A 19,317-nucleotide genomic window follows, 5' to 3' on the forward strand; every position below is an offset into this window, starting at 1 on the left:
AAGGAAGGAAGGAAGGAAGGAAGGAAGGAAGGAAGGAAGGAAGGAAGAGAAAAGATAATTTAGCTAGAAGTCAAGGGCAGGATAGTTCTGAATAAAAGCTTAGACAAATATGCAACAAACACAATAGAAGAAAACTTTCTTGACATCTAAAAACATTCTATTTGTCAGCTCCATATTTAAAAGTCAGAACATTTTCCTAGCGTATGTTTTAAAATGGCCTAAGTCACCAAGCTACAGTTTTGAGTGCTAAAGTAGAAAATCTCTAAATCCATAAGATGTGAGGATGAGAGATTAAGAGAGAAATGGGCACAAACAGATTGGTGGTTTCTATCTTCTTGAAACTGATGAGGTTATGTATTTTGAAAACGAGAAGGACAATAAACTTGAGTTGTGGAAGAAGCATATCACAGGGAGAGCTGGAAAACTTTGAGAAAACAATCTCCAAGGGTGAGACTAAGCTACTGATCTGGACCAACAGGAGAAGTGACTGTAATTATTATATTAAACAAAGCCTTTTATGGCCAATGACTTAAAAGGAATCAAAAATCTCTTAATTATATAATAAATGCATTTCTAAAAGCCTCCTATGAATTAGCCACTGGAGACCAATTAAAGCGATAATAGTTTACTCTTTACTCATTAGGTTGCTATCAGCAAGCTTGGCAGCCAAATAGGGAAACAACAACAGAGGAAAATGGACTTTTGTCCATGTAGAGTATTAAAAGTCTACCCATTTTTGCCATCATGGAAAACTTTAAAATTATTACACGGGATGTTTGCAATTAGCACATGCACTACAAAAACTATAGTGGGAAATGACATGGGGGAAAAAGTCTGAAAGTCATGCGTCTTCTGATGTCCTGAGTCACCATCATCACCACAATAATGTGAACTGGGTAATTGCTACACATCCCTTTTGGTGGCAGAAGCAAACTGACAGTGTTTGCACAAGGGAAAGTCACTGCATGGTAGCTTAAGTATTGAGCTGTTTTGGAAGGAAAATAATTAAACACATCATTGGAGGTTAGTTCATAGATGTTCTGTTGTTTGAGACCCACCAAACAAGTGACTGCTTGCTAAGTAAAACTATGTCTCCCAATACCTGGATCCCTAAAACTCATACTGTCATCTATCCCTTAGGTGTATAGCACAAAAAGAAGAGCCTAGGTCTTTCCAGAAAGCAGGCTAAGATAAAGCAACAGGAAGAAGGAGCCTGCAAGAGAGTAACTGGTATTCAAAAGATGACACTGGCAGCAAGGGAAAAATAGGAAGTCTCCAAATATAGACCTCTTGAATATTGACCAAGAATATGCCCAAACAGAGAAACTGAGTTTTGTTTTGTTTTGTTTTTTTTCGGCTGCTTGTAGGGTTATGTTTTGTGTATTTATTATGAAGGCTTTGTTTCCTTTTGGAAAATGATTTTGCCATTTGGCTCCTTCTTAGATCAATACTATCTAATTGTCATTAATGGCAGTTGATTGAACACGGAAATTTTAGCTTCAATACATACATTTATCAAATCCAAAAGATACTTTTACCCATATCTTTAGAGTTAAATCAGTTACAGTGCTTATAGAAACCATGTGCATATATAATGGCAAGTTTTATATGTATAAAATTTTCAAGTAGTATGTGCATGAATATGTGTTATGCATTGTTCAAGAATGTGCCCTAAAGAAGAATAACAAACTATAGAAATGATCCCTAAAAGTTTAACAGGAGCTCTACAAGGACACCAAGAGAGTCAAAAAATCTGGGCTCAGAAGGTCTTTCAGAGACTGATGAATCAACCAAGGACTATGAATGGACAGGACCTAAACCCCCTGCTTGGATATAGCCCATGGGCAACTCAGTCTCCATATGGGTTCCCTAGTAAGGGGAGCAGGGGCAGTGACTGGCATGGACTCAGTGGCCTGCTCTTTGATCACCTCCCCTTGGCAAGCCACAGAGAAAAAGGATCCAGACAGTCCTGATGAGACCTGATAGGCTAGGGTCAGATAGTGGGAAAGGAGGACCTCCCCTATCAGGAGACTAGGGGAGGGACATGGGGGAGAAGGGTGGTAGGACTGGGAGGAGATGAGGAAGGGGGCTACATTTGGGATACAAAGTGAACAAATTGTAAAAAATAATAATAATAATAAAGAAAAATTTAAAAAGGAGAGTTCTCTATTTTCCATTCTTTTATCTTAACCACTAAACTGTTCATTTTAGCCTCGATTATGTGATTGTATTAATTTCATATCTTTAAGGACATTATTTTTTTAATTCTCTTATTATCATATCTCTTCCTTCTCCTAGTCTTCTCCACATATCACCCAGGATTACCACAGATATACGCACGCATGCTCACACACACACAATATTTAACATTCTAAGATATTTTATTTGATTCAGATGTTTCAGTGTTATCAGTATCAAACAAGAGAATGATCCTTGAAAGTACAGCCATCAGTTGATAGCAGAATCTTGCAGAATACAAATCTTCTAATGTCTATCCTCATCTCTGTCTCTACTGCTTTCCCTGCTTTGTTGGTGATAATAATGATGACTGTCTCTTCCTTTGTTGGGAGGCAATGTCTCACACTGTAGCTCAGTCTGTCTTAGAACTGATGAAGTATCCCATCTGGCCTAGAAGTCCATGTGATCCTCCTTCCCTGGCCATCCAAGGAATGGGTTTGTAGATGCTATGCACTAAAATGGTCTTAAAAATTTCTTTCCATAACATTTAGGACACTGCTGCCAGCCTGCCCATTTCTCCAACTTCATTCCTATAATCAGCTTTCAGTACATTCTATGCTCTAGCCATTGTGAATAGCCTGTAATTAGTGGAAAAGCTAGTATTTCCTCAGCTTCCTGGTTTTTTGCATATGTTGCTCCTTCTAAATGAAAGCACTCTCCTTTTACCTCTCATGCCCAAGCTGATCTTCCAAATTCAAACTTCAAAATGGACATCTTCTCTTAGCTCCCACACAAACATCGATGCCTGGCACCTACCATACTAAACTAGAATTGCTTTTCCTTGTTCTTCCTACCAGATGAGGATCCCTGTGTCTGTCATGTCTACCATATGATTACAGTGCTCAAAATGTAGATAGTTACTTACTGTTGGAAAAACAAGAAAGATTGCTTCCATCAAGCAAATAATTACCTATGAGTAGATAAACTATCTTATCCAGTTAATATCCCTTATACTTGAAGACAACTATTAAGTCTCTCTTCCTGTGTTCAATACCTACACTAATTCAGCACCCTGATCGTCTTTGCTTTGGTGACTTGAAGATCCTTTGAATAGATTTTTGACTAAATTCACCAGGCTTTCTGTCTTTAGCATACTAAGTTTTATCCAGTTCATTCCCCGACAGCAGCGGTAGACTTCATTTTCTCAATCATTTCTCACTCTAAAATCCATTTCCTTTCCGTTACCTCATTTTATCTAGCCGTAGCATTTTTGCCTTTGGGCCTTCTTCCAATACACCCTGCATATGGGACAACAATCACTGATCAGCCAGTTGCATCTGTGGCTGGGGACAAAGGCAGGAGCTCGCTGGAGAATCTTATCAAGGAAGGGTCTGGCTTGTATCAGCTAGAGAAGATATTTGTAAAAGTCCATGTTTTGTCTCAAACTGTACAATCTTCTACAAAAACAAATACCATGGTAATGAATACTCACTTGATTTTATTTCATTAGCTTTTAAAGAGAATTCTTGAAGAAACTCTTTAATCCTTACTTCAAATTATTTAGGAAGGTATTTGGAGCCTCTAGACAGGTACATAATCCCTGACAACAATATGACACTCTTCTAAATTGAGGAAAGTCTTGAGTTTCCATCTAGAAAGTGATCTTCTAGTACATGCATGTGCACAACTTTTTAAAAAACTTTTTTAAAAGTTTACCATCAGATTATCTTCTTCTCCTCTAGTTCATACACTACTGAGACCCTGTACTGCCTCCCACACTCATCGTAGACTTCACTGCTTTATAATACAGTAAGGGAACTGTTTTTAAGGACATAAGAAAATGTCCCTTACATTATCCCCACAGCTTAATTCCTTTTGCATCTATGAAACCGACACGTAGGAGCGCATGCCGCCACAGATTAGGTAACTTCCTTTGTTGTACACAATGACTTTTTGCCTGTAACAACTTTCACGAATGCTGAGCTGCTCAAAACCTGCTATGACACTTTGTTATATCACGGAAAGAAATGTAAGCTAAGTGTTACTTCTCCAGTTTTAGAGATAAATGAGTAGAACTGTAAGGATTTCACCAATTTTTCCATGTCTTCTTGAGTATCCACTACATTAGCATGCCTGAAATATTAGCTATCTTCTACAGCCTCCAAAAGTCCTGTTACTAAATGGCTCCATATCTTACTTCTCCCCTTACTATGCATAACAAGTTAAATAAACCAAAACAACTTGATAGTTTATGGCTTATGAAGTAAGATTTTATTTGTTTGGCTATTTCGATATAAATTTTAAGGCTTACCTATTAAGACAAATTAAAGGAAGAATTATATAGTTCACAGTAATTTAAAATATTCTTTCTTCATGCATTTCAATTATCACTGATATATTTCTAAGTTAATTAAGTACATAATTGTTCCACATTTCATCACAGAGAGATTCAAGTATATTGGTGGCTATCAATGTGGCTTTTAGCATTTTAGAAATGACCATATAGAGTATAAATTTACTTCTCAAAGTGCTCTTGGGTTATCTAAAGTGCTATTTTTAGATTTTAGTCTCAGTGCAATAGTCTTATTAGTTGGCTTAGAAATTCACTGTTTCACTTCTGAATCTATATGAAGGATTTCATAGGCCATATCTATAATAAGCAGCTTATCCAGTATGTTAATTTTAAGGTTGCTTTAAAAAAAAAATGCTGCCTTCTGATAAACCCCAGACTTTGGTCGCATATCCTCTGAAGTCATTCTGTAAATGCAGTACTAAAGTTCAGCCTGGCAATTCGGGCTATTTAATTAGCTCACAGCTGCAGTGCTGGGATAACACAACTTGTTGAGATATCTTGGTGTTCATTGTTTGGGCTCTGGTTCAGAATTCAGTGGTCATCTTAAGTTCTTGAAGAACGATGTGGTGGTTTGAATAAAAATTGTTCCCTACAGACTCGGGTGTCTGGAAACTCAATCCCCAGCTGGTAGACTCTTTGGGGGAAGATGGTCCAGCCTTGCTAGAGGAAGTCCACCGCTGGACCCAGGCTCTGAGAGTTTATAACCTCACCCCATGTGTAGTTTACACTCTCTGTTTCATGTTTATACTTAAGACATAGTCTCATCCTACTCTTGTTGCTATGTCTCCCCAGCATGGTGGACTCTTAAACCCCTGGAACTGTAAGTCAAAATAAACTCTTTCTTCCATAAGTTGCTCTTGCGCATGGGATTTTAACAGCAATAAAAAAAAAAAAGTAACCAATACAAATCTTTATTTTCAGGGCAGACCATATTCTCTCTTGTTTAATCTCTACTAAAAAAGTTTTTAATTTTTTGTCATGCCTATAAAGCTATCTATGTGATCTTAACTTGAATTGTAATGATTTTCTAAAATAGAAGGGGATATCTTATCTCATCGTAAATAATCTGAATTATCATATTAATTAGTATGTCATACAAATAGAACCTTAATCTCAATGTCTTTACTATTTCAAAACTTCTTAAATTTCCAAAGTCTCCCTTGCAATGACTAACATTGTTGATCAAATTTAAAAGTTCCCTTTGATGCTATATAAATTTTAATCACATTTCATTCATTTTTTCATTAATTGCACTACTTTTATATATGGGAGACACAGTAGTTCTTAACCTGTGGGTCATGACCCCTTGACAAACCTCTATCTCCAAAAATGTTTACATTACAATTCTTAACAATAGCAAGATTACAGTTTTGAAGTAGAAATGAAAACAATTTTATGGTTGGGCATAAACACAACACGAGGGACTATATTAAAGAGTTGCAGCGTTAGGAAGGTTGAGAACCACCACACTAGAGAATATTAAGACACTAGAGAATATTAAGAATATTAAAATGTAACAGATTGTGTAGGACAGTGGTTAAAGACCCAGTCATTGACTATCTACTATGAAAACTACATTGTGTAAATTCATTCTGAAATGAGCCCTAGGGAGTTGTCATTTTACACAGAGAAAAACTAAGCAACCAGAGATGATAAGTAACTGGTTGAACAAGATCATATAGGCAGTAAACTTCAGTACTGAGGTTCTAGTCCAGGTTGCCTAGTATCTAACCTCACCTTCCTCACAGCCAAATTTAATATTTAAGCTCATTTAACTATTCCAAGTGTAAGTTTTTACAATATATAGTTCACTGTCACACATTCGTAAATTTATTTAAGCTTGTCTTTCTTTGAATTATCAGTGCTACTACAAGTTTGTGGATCTTAAGTCCAGACACTACATCCTACGCTATCTCTTATTTCAGCACAATAAATAGTCTGTACTAATTACAACATCTTTCTACTCCGGTTATGCCAGGATGTAACTACAAAAAACTTTCACTCACATATCATGTAGCTACATTATTAGAATTGGAAAAATATCACTAAGATCAATTGTAAAATAAGAAAAATATAGAAACACATGCAGGTAACTATCTATATCTGTTTTTTGAGACAGGCCTTGAACTCACTGTACAGTCAAAGATGGTCTTGAACTTTTGATTCTCCTGCCTCCATTTTCCTTGTGCTGGGATTATGTGCTTGTGGCACCACACCTGGCTTTGGCTGTTTTATTATTAAAACTCTAATGTTAAATGTCCAATTTGGAAAATATTTTTTAAAAAGTACAAATTATGCATGTATGATGTATGTATTATGTATGTATGTATGTATGTATGTATGTGTGTGTATATATATATGTGTCCTTGTTACGGTTTCTATTGCTGTGATGAAATACCATGATCAGGAGAAAGTTGGGGAGGAACGGGTTTATTTGGCTTATACATTCACATCACAGTCTATCATCAAAAGAACTCAGAACAGGAACTCAAGCAAGGCAGACTGAAGGCAGGAGCTGATGCAGAGGCCATGGAGAGGTGTTGCTTACTGGCTTGGTCCTCAGGACTTGTTCAGCCTGCTCTCTTCTAGAACCCAGGATCACCATCCTAGGAATGGCACCCCCACAATGGGATGAGCCCTCCGCATCAATGACTAATTTTAAAAAGGTCATACAGAATTCCCTATGATGGCATTTTAGTAATTGAGCTTCCTTCCTCTCAGATGACTTTAGCTTGTGTCAAGTTTACATAAAACTATGCAGCAAAATTAAACCCCTAATAACTTGACAGCAAACATGTCACCATTAAGCAACAACCATTTTTCATTCATCCTCCAAGAGCCAACTATAAAAGTCCCATAGTTTTTACAAATTCAAACAAATTAAAAGTTTGGTCTCTTTGAAATAGTCAATCTCTTTTAAAATCCAGTATTATAAAATTCAAAGTGTCTCAATTGTGCTCCTGTAAAATAAAAAAAAAATTAAATTAAATACTTTTCTTAGTTCAAGAGGGAAGAACCAGAGCATAGTCACAATCAAATTAGAGTAAAACCAAACTCCAAAGGTATAAATAACTCAATGTCTAATGTCTGGGATTTACTCAATTATGTGTGATCTCCATTTTCTGGACTTCTCCAATGGGATTGGATCACTTTTCCAGCTCTTCTCTCTGCAGCACACACAACTTTTATTCTAAGCTCTGGCTAGCTCCACTCCACTGTGGCTGCTGTTTTTGATCATCATTCTATGATACTGGCACCTCCAAAATATTGGGGTTTTCTGCTGTAACTGGGCTTCACTCTGACCAATAGTCTCTCTTCATGGTGCCAACCCTCAACTTCTCTGTATAGCCCCTACAGTCCTGGGCCTTCAACTTCCACTGAGGCTACACCTTCACCTTTAGCATCTCCTGGCCTCTCACAGTGCCACACTACAGCCTTCTATGACTCCTTTCATGCCTTCAAAACCAGTACTACCTTGGTACTCTAGCACTGCCAAGTTCAGTTGCCAGCAGGAAGTACAACCCTGATAGCTTCTGGAACACAGTTTCTGTGTGATCTCAGGAAGCACTTCTCAGAACATTTCACCTGAGTGGTGCCTTCTCAATTACCTATAGTTTCTTAGCTCCAGCTAACAATAATTAAGTATCCCAGCAAAGCAAAGGTTTCACCTTTGTGGTTCTGATCTCTTATTAATCTTAGCTGATTTTTCATCCCTAGATAACCAGAAGTGCAGAATTTTAACTCAAAATAACAAATGGTCCTGATAGAGCCATTTAATCTTCCCTCTGAAACCCCACAGATCAGGCTTCCATCCTCTGCACTGTTCTCAACATTATTATCTTTCAAGGTTCTACAGAACAACCCACTGAACTCTTAACACTCGGTGAATTTTCTAGCCCAAAGTTCCAAAGTCTTTCCATAGACTTCCCTGAAGGGCACCTTCAGATCTATCACAGCAATACTCCATTCCTGGTACCAACTTCAGTCTTACTTAGGGTTTCTATTGCTATGATGAAACACCATGACCAAAAGCAAGTTGGGAAGGAAAGGGTTTATTTAATTTATACTTCCATATCACTGTTCATCATTGAAAGAAGCCAGGAGAGGAATTCAAGCAGGGCAGGAACCTGAAGGCAGAATGTGATGCAGAGGACATGGAAGGGCATTGCTTACTTGATCCTTTTGGTACTTAGTCTGCCTTCTTCTAGAAGCCAGGACTAACAGCCCAGGGATAACACTGCCCACAGTGGGCTGGGCCCTCCCCTAGCCGTCACTCATTAAGGAAGTGCTAGTTGTGTAGAGTTGACATGAAACTATCCAGCAATAACATATATTATTGTATACACACACGTACACTCACACACACACATACACACATAATGCCTGGGTTCACTGATTAAATTTCATTCTATTTAAATCTCTGAAGACCGAAAAAGAAGGTAATTTGAAAAGGCATTATAATTATTTTTCTATTTATAATAGTGACAGATAAGATTCCAAAAATCAGGAGAAAGATGCCTTAGGCTCAGAAGGAGGAAAGACTTGAGGCTACTAAGGGACTCTCCCTTAACTTTTAGAGCAATGAAGAGGAATTGTAAAAGAGGTTAAGAATGGATATCACAATCAGAAATGGGTGGGAGATACATATATATATATATATATATATATGTATACACACACATACATACATATATATCAAGCATTAAAATAAGAGAAAAGAAAGGTCTACCATTTGTAAGCATATGGAAGAAATGAAAAATATGAACTTTAGCCACACTAAGACTACCTTAAAAACATTAATGTACATAGAGTCATATATATGTGTATATATGTATATATATAATAGCAGTAGAACAGTGGCAACCCATAGAGAACTGAACATATTCAAGTAAAAAAAAAATCACCAAATCTTCATATCGTTTATTATTTTTTCTTTATTAATTACACTTTATTCACTTTGTTTCTTCCCTGTGGTTCTCTCCCTCCTCCTGTCCCAATCCCTCCCTTCCTTCACCCTCTGCATGCATGCCCCTCCCAAGTCCACTGATAGGGAAGGTCTTCTTTTCCTTCCTTCTGATCCTAGTCAATTAGGTCTCATCAGGAGTGGCTGCATTGTCGTCTTCTGTGGCCTGGTAATGCTGCTTCCCCCTCAGGGGGGAGGTAATTAAAGAGCAGGCCAATCAGATTATGTCATACAGTCCCTGTTCCTATTACAATGGAACCCACTTGGATACTGAACTGCCATGGGCTTCATCTGTGCAGGGGTCTTAGGTTATCTCCATGTATAGTCCTTGGTTGGAGTATCAGTCTCAGGAAAGACCCCTGTGCTCAGATTTTTTTGGTTCTGTTGCTCTCCTTGTGGAGTTCCTGTCCTCTCCAGAACTTACTGTTTCCCACTTCTTTCCTAAGATTCCCTGCACTCTGCCCAAAGGTTGCCCATAAGTCTCAGCATCTACATTGATAGTCTGCAAGGCAGAGCTTTTCAGAGGTCCTCTGTGTCAGGCTCCTGACTTGTTCCCTTTTTTCTCCTTCTTCTGATGTCCAGCCTCCTTGCCTTTCTGGATAGGAATTGAGCATTTTAGCAAGAGTCCTCCCTCTTGATTAGTTTCTTTAGGTGTACAGATTTTAGTAGGTTTATCCTATATTATATGTCTATATGAGTGAGTATATACCGTGTGTATCTTTCTGCTTCTGGGATAGCTCACTCAGGATGATCTTTTCCAGATCCCACCATTTACCTGCAAATTTCATGATTTCCTTGTTTTTTATTGCTGAGTAATATTCCATTGTAAACAATTCTCTACAGCAAAAGATCTTCAGGAGGTATCTCCATCCCTGATCTCAAGCTGTACTCTAAAGCAACAATACTAAAAACTGCATGGTACTAGCATAGGAACAGACTGGTGGATCAATGGAATCGAATAGAAGACCCTGACATAAATCCACACACTTATGGACACCTGATTTTTGACAAAGATGCCAAATCTATTCAATGGAAAAAAGACAGCATCTTCAACAAATGGTGCTGGTCTAACTGGAAGTCTACATGTAGAAAAATGCAAATAGATCCATACTTATCACCCTGCACAAAACTAAAGTCCAAGTGGATCAAAGACCTCAACATAAAACCAGACACATTAAATCTGTTCGAAGAAAAAGTGGGGAATACCCTTGAACTCATTGGCACAGGAGACAACTTCCTGAACAGAACACCAACAGCACAGGCTCTAAGAGCAACAATCAATAAATGGGACCTCATGAAACTGAAAAGCTTCTGTAAGGCAAAGGACACTGTTCTCAGAACAAAACGACAGCCTACAGATTGGGAAAGGTTCTTTACCAACCCTATATCTGACAGAGGGCTAATATCTAGAATATATAAAGAACTCAAGAAGTTAAATAGCAACAAATCAAGTAATCCAATTAAAAAATGGGGTACAGAGCTAAACAGAGAATTCTCTGCAGAGGAATATCGAATGGCAGAGAAACACTTAAAGAAATGCTCATCCTCATTAGCCATCAGGGAAATGCAAATCAAAACGACCCTAAGATTTCACCTTACACCCATCAGAATGACTAAGATCAAAAAAAACCTCAAGAGACAACTGTTCTGCCCAGTTCATGAACCCCAAAAGACCAGGAATAAACAGACTCCGCTGTAAATACATGAGGTTCTTTTTATTGTAAATTACAAGCTGCAGCTTGGGCCCACAGACACCCACCGCCGAAGTGGTGGGAGCCGAGCACCCTGCATCCAGTTTAGTTGGGTGATATATAGATTCTGGTCCCTCCCAGCATGCCCAAGGCAGGGGCAATTCCTGCCTGGCAAGCATCTATTGGTCAAAATGCTACATTTTGAATTGATTGGCTATAGGAAGGTCCTCAGAACAAAATGACCTGGTGTCCCTCCCTAGGGCAATGGGCCAGTTTCCTAGCAACTGTTATCTCTAGTGGGTGGGGAAAGAATGCAGTAAGGTGGTCCTTCCCCTCAGGGCATTACTGGACTTCTCCACCCACCTAGTTCAGACCTTAATTAATAGCTGCTAATTTTTAATTTTTTTTGGTCTCTCAACAACACATGCTGGAGAGGTTGTGGAGAAGGGGGAACCCTCCTCCACTGCTGGTGGGAATGTAAACTTGTACAACCACTCTGGAAAGCAATCTGGCGCTTTCTCAGACAACTAGGAATAGCGCTCCCTCAAGATCCAGCTATACCACTCCTAGGCATATATCCAAAAGATTCTCAAGTACACAATAAGGATATTTGCTCAACCATGTTTGTAGCAGCCTTATTTGTAATAGCCAGAAGCTGGAAACAGCCCAGATGCCCCTCAGTGAAGGAATGGATGCACAAATTGTGGCATATCTTCATATCTTTTAATAAACAATTGTGAAATGTTCTCACAATCCTATAAACAGGTGCTATTGTTTGAGTTTGCTCAAAATTTACCAAAATTATATTTATGTCTCATGGTGCAGTAAATTCTTATAGTTTATATTCATGGTTTATAGTTCATGCTCGTTAAATTAGGTGAATAAAATAAAGTGTTGACAATGGACAAACAAAACTCATTTTTTAAAATAACTTAAAAATGTTTTCATTAAAATTTTCCAACACAGAGATAGTAAAATCTGGTGGCTCTTACTCTCCCACACTCTTATCTCTCTCCTTCCACTGTAACTGCCTTCTCTGTCCTCCCTACAAGTCCCCTTCCTACATCTTGTCTTTTTGTTCTGTCTTATGACCCGCTCCCCTGAGTTTAACTGAGGCCATCTTTGTGACAATGGGCTTGAAAACTATTCTCTGGAGATTCGTGTGCTCACCAATGGGTACACAATTGAAGGCAATGACTCCCCATTTCCCTGAACCCATCAGTAGACAATAGTTCAGAGAGGGGTGGGGTTTATAAGCCCCTCCTTAATCCATACTTAACTATTGACACATCTACTATTGTGCAAGCTCAGTACCATAGTTGTCAGATCACAGCTGTGATGGCTGTGTCATGACCAGAAAAACAGCATTGACTGGCCCTTCTCATTTCCTGTTATGTTCTTTCTGTCCCCTGTTCTGCAATGTTCCCTGAGCCTTAGAGGGGATGGATTAAATGTATTATTTAGGGATAAGCCCTCCACTGTCACTTACTCTCTCAAGCACCTTAAGCAGCTGTGAGCCTTTGCATTCAATGCCATTCATATCAAAGAGAAGCTTCTCTGATTAAGGTGGAGACTAGCATTTATCTGTGGGTATAAACAAATATTTAGAAGGCAGCTTGAAGTCATGTCAGTAGCTAAACAGTAGTATAAGCTTTTCTCTAGTGCCTAAGATCTCTTTCAATAGTAGGGTGTTGACTGAATTTACAGTGCCAGGTGTGACTTCCCTCATACAGAGTGAGCCTCAATCCAGGCAGAGAGTGCTTGGTTACCCACAAAACTGTCATGCCAGTATTGCGCCAGTGAGTACATCTTCTCTGGTAGGTTGATATTATAGTTCCTAATGTCTTACTCACAGCTGAGTAAGAGAGCTGTTACCTTTTCTCCCCTAGCAACTTGCTTAGCACCGTCCAGCACTATGAAAGCTAACCAACAAGGAGGAAACTTCCAATTCAGTTCCAGCTTGATTCCACTATATTTTGCCACAAAGAAGTATGGGTGTCTTTAGCAATATGGTGTTCTCAATTATTTCTGATGGAATTGTAAACAAGAGGAATTGTAAGATCCTATTTTGTCTTGGGAGCTTTTCTACTAGCAACTCTAAAGGAGCTCTCCAAAACTTGGCAGTTAGGTTTTACATAAAAACCCATTGCTTTTAGGAAGAGAAACACACCGCAATTAATGGCAGCAAGGCATTAAAAGGCATCTAGAATTTGGAACTTGGAAAGCTAAAAGAGCACAAAAGAGTCAAGAATCTTGGCAAACCAATAGTCAGTCATTGGATCTCTTTTCAGAGACAGGTATAATTAAAGTTTAAGATGGGCCAGAGAGATCACAGGCTAAGCTGCAAATAAGCAGAAGTGAGTACAAACATATGGAAGAAGTGAAATCACTGTATCAGAAACTGGATAATAAGAGGACAGAGTTTTTGGAGTCTACAGCAAACAGTGAGAGCCTGGAGGACTCTAGATCCAAAACAAAAAATAAAAGCAAACATCCAGAACCCCTCGAATGGTCTGGAACCCACAAAGTCACATCTGTGGGGTCCCATGAGGCTGCGACACACTGTGCCCAGCGATTTCTCCATCATCACTGTAAAGAAGTTTTATAAGGAGCTCAGCATTTCTGGTTCTCACAAGTAGAAAGGAACACACATCTGACTGGGACCCGCTTACTGCCAGCTTTTCATGGTGATAAGCATTCAGGATTTCATCCACAAAATTTTAAGGTCGGTGTTCTCTTCCTGTTCAGATCAAAGAAATTACTTGTCAGTACAGCTTTCTAGATCGCTGTCTAAACTGATCTCAGGAGGCTGTGCTTTGCAGTTGCTAGAACTTTCTCAGTTTACCCAGGTGTTCTTATTTTAAACAGATGTGCCTATTCAGTCATGGCCTCAAGCGAAACTGAAGTATTTCGCTTGAAGGACAATTTCAGCAGTTCATCCAAGACCTAGTGAACTTCCCTTGCCTATTCATAACATCTGAAAGAGACTCCTTTTACCTTCTGAGAGTCTTCAACAATGAAAGTGTAAGATCACTGGCTTGCTTTCCTCCTCACTATCTGTGTGTATTGGGGAAGAGCAGGCTTAGTCTGTACTTCCATTCTCCCTGTCTCATTTCTCAAAGATGTAGCTCTTCCAGTGCTAAGGACAAGAAGCAATGATGAGAAAGCACCAAATCTCCTTTCTTAGCTGTGCTGCATTTGTGCTCCCCTCTGGCTGACTCTGGATGCCATCTAAGTGGCAGGCATCCAGACATTCAAAAAGGTATATGTGGGAGTTTGGGGGAGGGCACAGCCAGGCTGTTATTTCTTATCATGGGCCATAAGCTTTCTACCAACCTCTTGTGCCTCCAGTTTCAACTCCTTGCAATCTACTGGTAAGGACACCCCAAGCTGCACATTAGATACCATTCTGGTATCTATGTCCAGTCCTATCACAGGCCTTTAGTCATCTCTTCTGTCATGTCTGTGTTTACTGGCATCCTTCTCCAGTTTTCATTATTCTGACTATGCAGAAACCTCCAGTATTGGATATGAGTGATTCTCTTGGGAAGCCAGCAGCATTTTACCAAAATACAAAATCCTAGGAGAACTGAAGAACTCTGAAGAAAGCATCTGTTATTCCTCCACCCATGTTGTTGTTAGTACACAATTAGCCCTGAGGCTAATTGTTTTTTGTTTGTTTTTAACCATTTTTAGTTGTAGCTCTGGGTCACATGGTTTCTTAGTGGAGCATTTTGGATGGCTTTCTTTAATGTGTTGCATCTTTGGTGCCTCTTTTTTTTTTTTCAATTCTGGGCAGAAATCTCCCTGATGATGCTTTTACCTGGCATAAGTGAATTGGGAGGAGTCGGTACCAGCCTGCCATTGTGAGAGGTGGGGCTCTACCTTTGCATAGTATTATAGCCATGCAGATTACTGACAAAATATTATAGAGTTGATATTATAAACAACAGGTGCTTTTTTTTTTTTTTTTTTTTTCAATTCTGGAGGCAGGGAAGACCAAGATCGGGGTAAAAAGAGCTTAGCTTCTGGTGAGGATCTTGCTCATAAATAGTGTCTTCTGTGTCCTGAAATAGTAGAGAGAACAGAATACATCTTCTGGCTTACTTTATAAACAAATTAATTCTACTCATGTTGGCTCTTTAGAATTCTGACTACTTGATCAGTTTGGGAGATTAGAATTTAACATATGACTTTTATTCATGTGGACACAACATTCAGGGAGAACACACGCACCCACTCTGCTGCTTTGGTCATATCCTGCCACATGTTATCAGTAAAATTCTGTGATTTTATGTATCTGGATTATTTCCAGCTTTAATAATTCCCTGGGCTAACATCTGCCTATGGCATGCTTGTTCCTCTGCCTTTAGTTCTCCATTGCCAGACTTACAAAGTTCTTGCATCTTTACACGCACTTTCTTATCAGTATCATTTCCTACATTCTCAGCACCATTTATGTGCACCACCCACAAACAGTCGAGGAGTGGGGTTATATAACACAGGAAATGAAGAGGCTTCATATTCGAACTCTAAAATCTTACCATAAATGAATCTACCTTATGAACTGAGTGGGTATCCTTAACGTTTATATGTTTGAATCCTAATGCTCAATGTGCCTGTACAAAGAAAAGGCCTTTAGACAGTAAGTATATGAAATGAGGTTGTTACAATAGGTGATTAACCCAACAGGGCCAGTGTTGTCATAAGGGAGAGATTCTCTTTATACTCACTTTTACCAATAAAAGACATGCGACAAAAAAAGCATGGAGGTACAGCTTGCAAGCCATGTATAAAAGACTTAACGAGAACCTCACCATAGGCTCTAGAATAGTGAGAAAATAATTTTGTGTTGTTTTAGCAATCCAGTCTATGGTATTTTGTTGCCAGTCAGAAAAAAAAAAAATACAATCTGATTATCAGAGCTATGCCCATTCTTGTTAGGAAGTCGTGTACCAGACCGTTGACTCTTATGTGCTGAGGCCATATAGAAAAAAAAAAAAAAATCCCAATTCTGAGTTCTGACAAAATGTCATGCAAACTCATATTGCTGTAAAATCACTCTAAATTTACCCGGCCTTGGAAAATCTATACTATACTTAGTCTTTAATCATCTTTTAATTCCTTCAATTTCAGTGTTTAGTTTTACTTCCTTTTGGTTTTCACCAGTAAGGAATAACATGATTAGCATGGGTTTGCCTGTGTCTTCTTCCTCTGATCCTCAGTTTTTATTCTTCCTTCTAGTCACTGCTTCGTGGACATGGGAGGGCAGAAAGCTGTGATTCTGCATCCCAGATGGCCATGTTGAGCAGCTGATTCAAACACACTTTGAATTTTGAAGTGGGGCAGAACCTGTTGTGATTGGGATATGCAACCAAGGCTCTTGTGCTGAAGGCTTGGTCCCACAACAGTACTCAAGGGTGACTGGACCATGGATGCACTAAAACCATCAATGAAAAAACCATTGGTGTATCTGTAGTTGGATGGACTATAAAAAAGTCTGGCCTACCTGGAGGGAGTAGGTCACTGGGGCAGCAGATTATCTCTAGAGGCTGTATCTTGGTTCCCGGCCTCCCTCGCTCTATCTTCTCTTTATTCTACCCTACTCTGCCTCTCTCTCTCAGGTACCAAGAAGCTAGCAGCTTTGCTCTAGCACAGGCTTCTGACTAGGATGTTCTACCTCAAATATGGCCTAAAGCAAAGGTTCTCAACCTGTGGGTCATAACCCCTTTGGGGTCCCGTATCAAACAGTCTGCATATCAGGTTTTTGCATTATGATTCATAACAGTATCGAAATTCCAGTTATAAAGAAGCAACAAAATAGTTTTATGGCTGGGGTCACCACAACATAAGGAACTGCATTAACGGGCTGCAGCGTCAGAAAGGTTGAGAACCACTGGTAGAGCAATGGAGACAATTGACTGGGATGAAAGTATGAGGTAAAACAACTCTTCCTATGTATTTTCTCCTTTGTGTTTTCCAAAACAATGTAAGTTAACATAACCTGTATTCATAAAAGCGACTCTCAGTCTACTGTTTGGTAAATGGTAGCCAGAATTACGTCTCATTTAATAAACTTAATGTATTATTTGCTGGAGAAGTCTTATCAGTAAAACGAAGCAGTGACTAATAGTTACATGTGCTATGCTTTAAAGATGATCACAAAAAGTCTCCTTTTCACAAGCAAATCATTCAGTTCTATGGTTATTTATTTGACTAACACAAATCAAATGTGCACTTTTGTAGTGCATTTACTTTGTAATAAAAAAAGTAAAAAAAAATGAATATTTTTGAATAATAACATATACATTAACTACTGCTTTTTTTTTTTTTTTTTATTTCCAGAGGAGAACATTGGAACACACCTGACATAGAGAAGGCAGAAGAAAGTTTGAATTCAAATTCTACATATAAATTCCAGGCCAGCCTGGGATATAGGATGAAAACCTTTCAAAAACAAAACAACAAAAACTGTGTTGAATTTTTATGTAAATAGTTCACCCAAATTTTATAATCTTATATCACATCTCTATTTTTCTATTACGTGACTTGAAGATTGTTATTTTAATCCATTTAATTCAGCAAATGTAATTAATTTGTTACTAATAGATAAGTTTTCTGTGGATCCTCTGCTAAGTAATGTTTATCTCTCCACATATATATCCAGGTTAATGGAAATTTGAGAACACATGTAAGCATGTTTTATGAAGTGTTTGATACCCCTCCTCCCCTTCCCTCCCCTTCCCCCTTAGTTCTCTTGTATTATAATCATGACTGACATATTCACATATAAAAGTCCATTTACGGAATGCATCATGTTTTAAAAGCATAGTACTGTTGGTATCTTAATGTTGCTCTAGTGTTTAACACATATGATGCTTTAAAAAAAAAACAATGTAATTATTTTTATTTCATATGTATTGGTGTTTTGCCTGCATGTAGTTTTGTGTGAGGGTGTTGGGTCTTGGAGTTAACAGTCAGTTGTGAGCTGCCATGAGGTTGCTGGAAATTGAACCCTGGTCTGCTGAGCTACCTTAGGAGCCACCCCCATCCTTACCCTTTGCTTTGTTTTTGTTTTATTGAGACAGGGTTTTTCTGTGTAGCCTTGGCTGTCCTGGACTCACTTTGTAGACCAGGCTAGCCTCGAATTCACAGAGATCAGACTGCCTCTACCTCTCTGCATGCTAGGATTACAGGCATGGGCCACCATGCCGGCCACCTGGCCATCGCCCCCCCCCCAACCCCCTTCTTTTAAAGACAGGTCTTGCTATGTATTAACAGACTGGCCTGGAACTGACTGTATAGCACAGGCTGGCTTGGAATTCTCCATCCTCCTGGTCTTTGACTCCTGAGCGCTGAGATTATAGAAGTGTGAAATCATGCTGGCTAGGATTCTTAAGAGAATAAAGACCCTAATGTTTCTCTTCACATTTGGCTACATTGAGGAGTTTCTGCATGAGTTACACAGCTTGAACTAACCACTTTACCAGTAAAGATGTCAATGCAATTATACCATTAAAATGAATAAAAGAAATGCACCTATTAAAATTGCCAAATATGTTATTGCCTCTTCAATATAGCACCCTAAACAGTAACTTTTCTGGCATTTATCTTTATAAATTTTGCATTGTAACTAAAAAGCACGTTTACAAAACTATGACATGATTGAGTAGGAAATCGTATTGTACTGTCCTTATTGTACACTAGTATCTCTCCAGATCAATTAAATCCATGGCATAAATAAGGTCTAACATGAACCTTATGTTTTGTTAGAACCTTATGTCTAACATTATGCTCATATAATATACAGGGTCATTGCTGACTTCAGGTAGCTCAATATTTTATAAGAAATAATGCTGAAGGGTGGAGCTCTAGTCCAGGGCCAGGTCACCAATGAGGCCCTCATTCCATCTCTTGCACCAGAAGAAAACCAAAAACCCTAATTAAGTAATTCATCATTTTTACATCAAAAAGTATGTCATTTGGGATATTTCAGGGTGAAGCCCTACAGAAGGGAAAATTTAAATTTCTTAATGTGCAGATGCTTCTATATTACTTTCAGCTTTAATTTTATATCTGAAGAATGAAAACATACAAATCAAATATACAGTATGATTATGCTGACTATATAA

This window comes from Psammomys obesus, unplaced genomic scaffold (assembly GCF_907164565.1).
Source record: "Psammomys obesus unplaced genomic scaffold, mPsaObe1.curated_primary_1811, whole genome shotgun sequence".
NCBI classification, from domain to species: domain Eukaryota; kingdom Metazoa; phylum Chordata; class Mammalia; order Rodentia; family Muridae; genus Psammomys; species Psammomys obesus.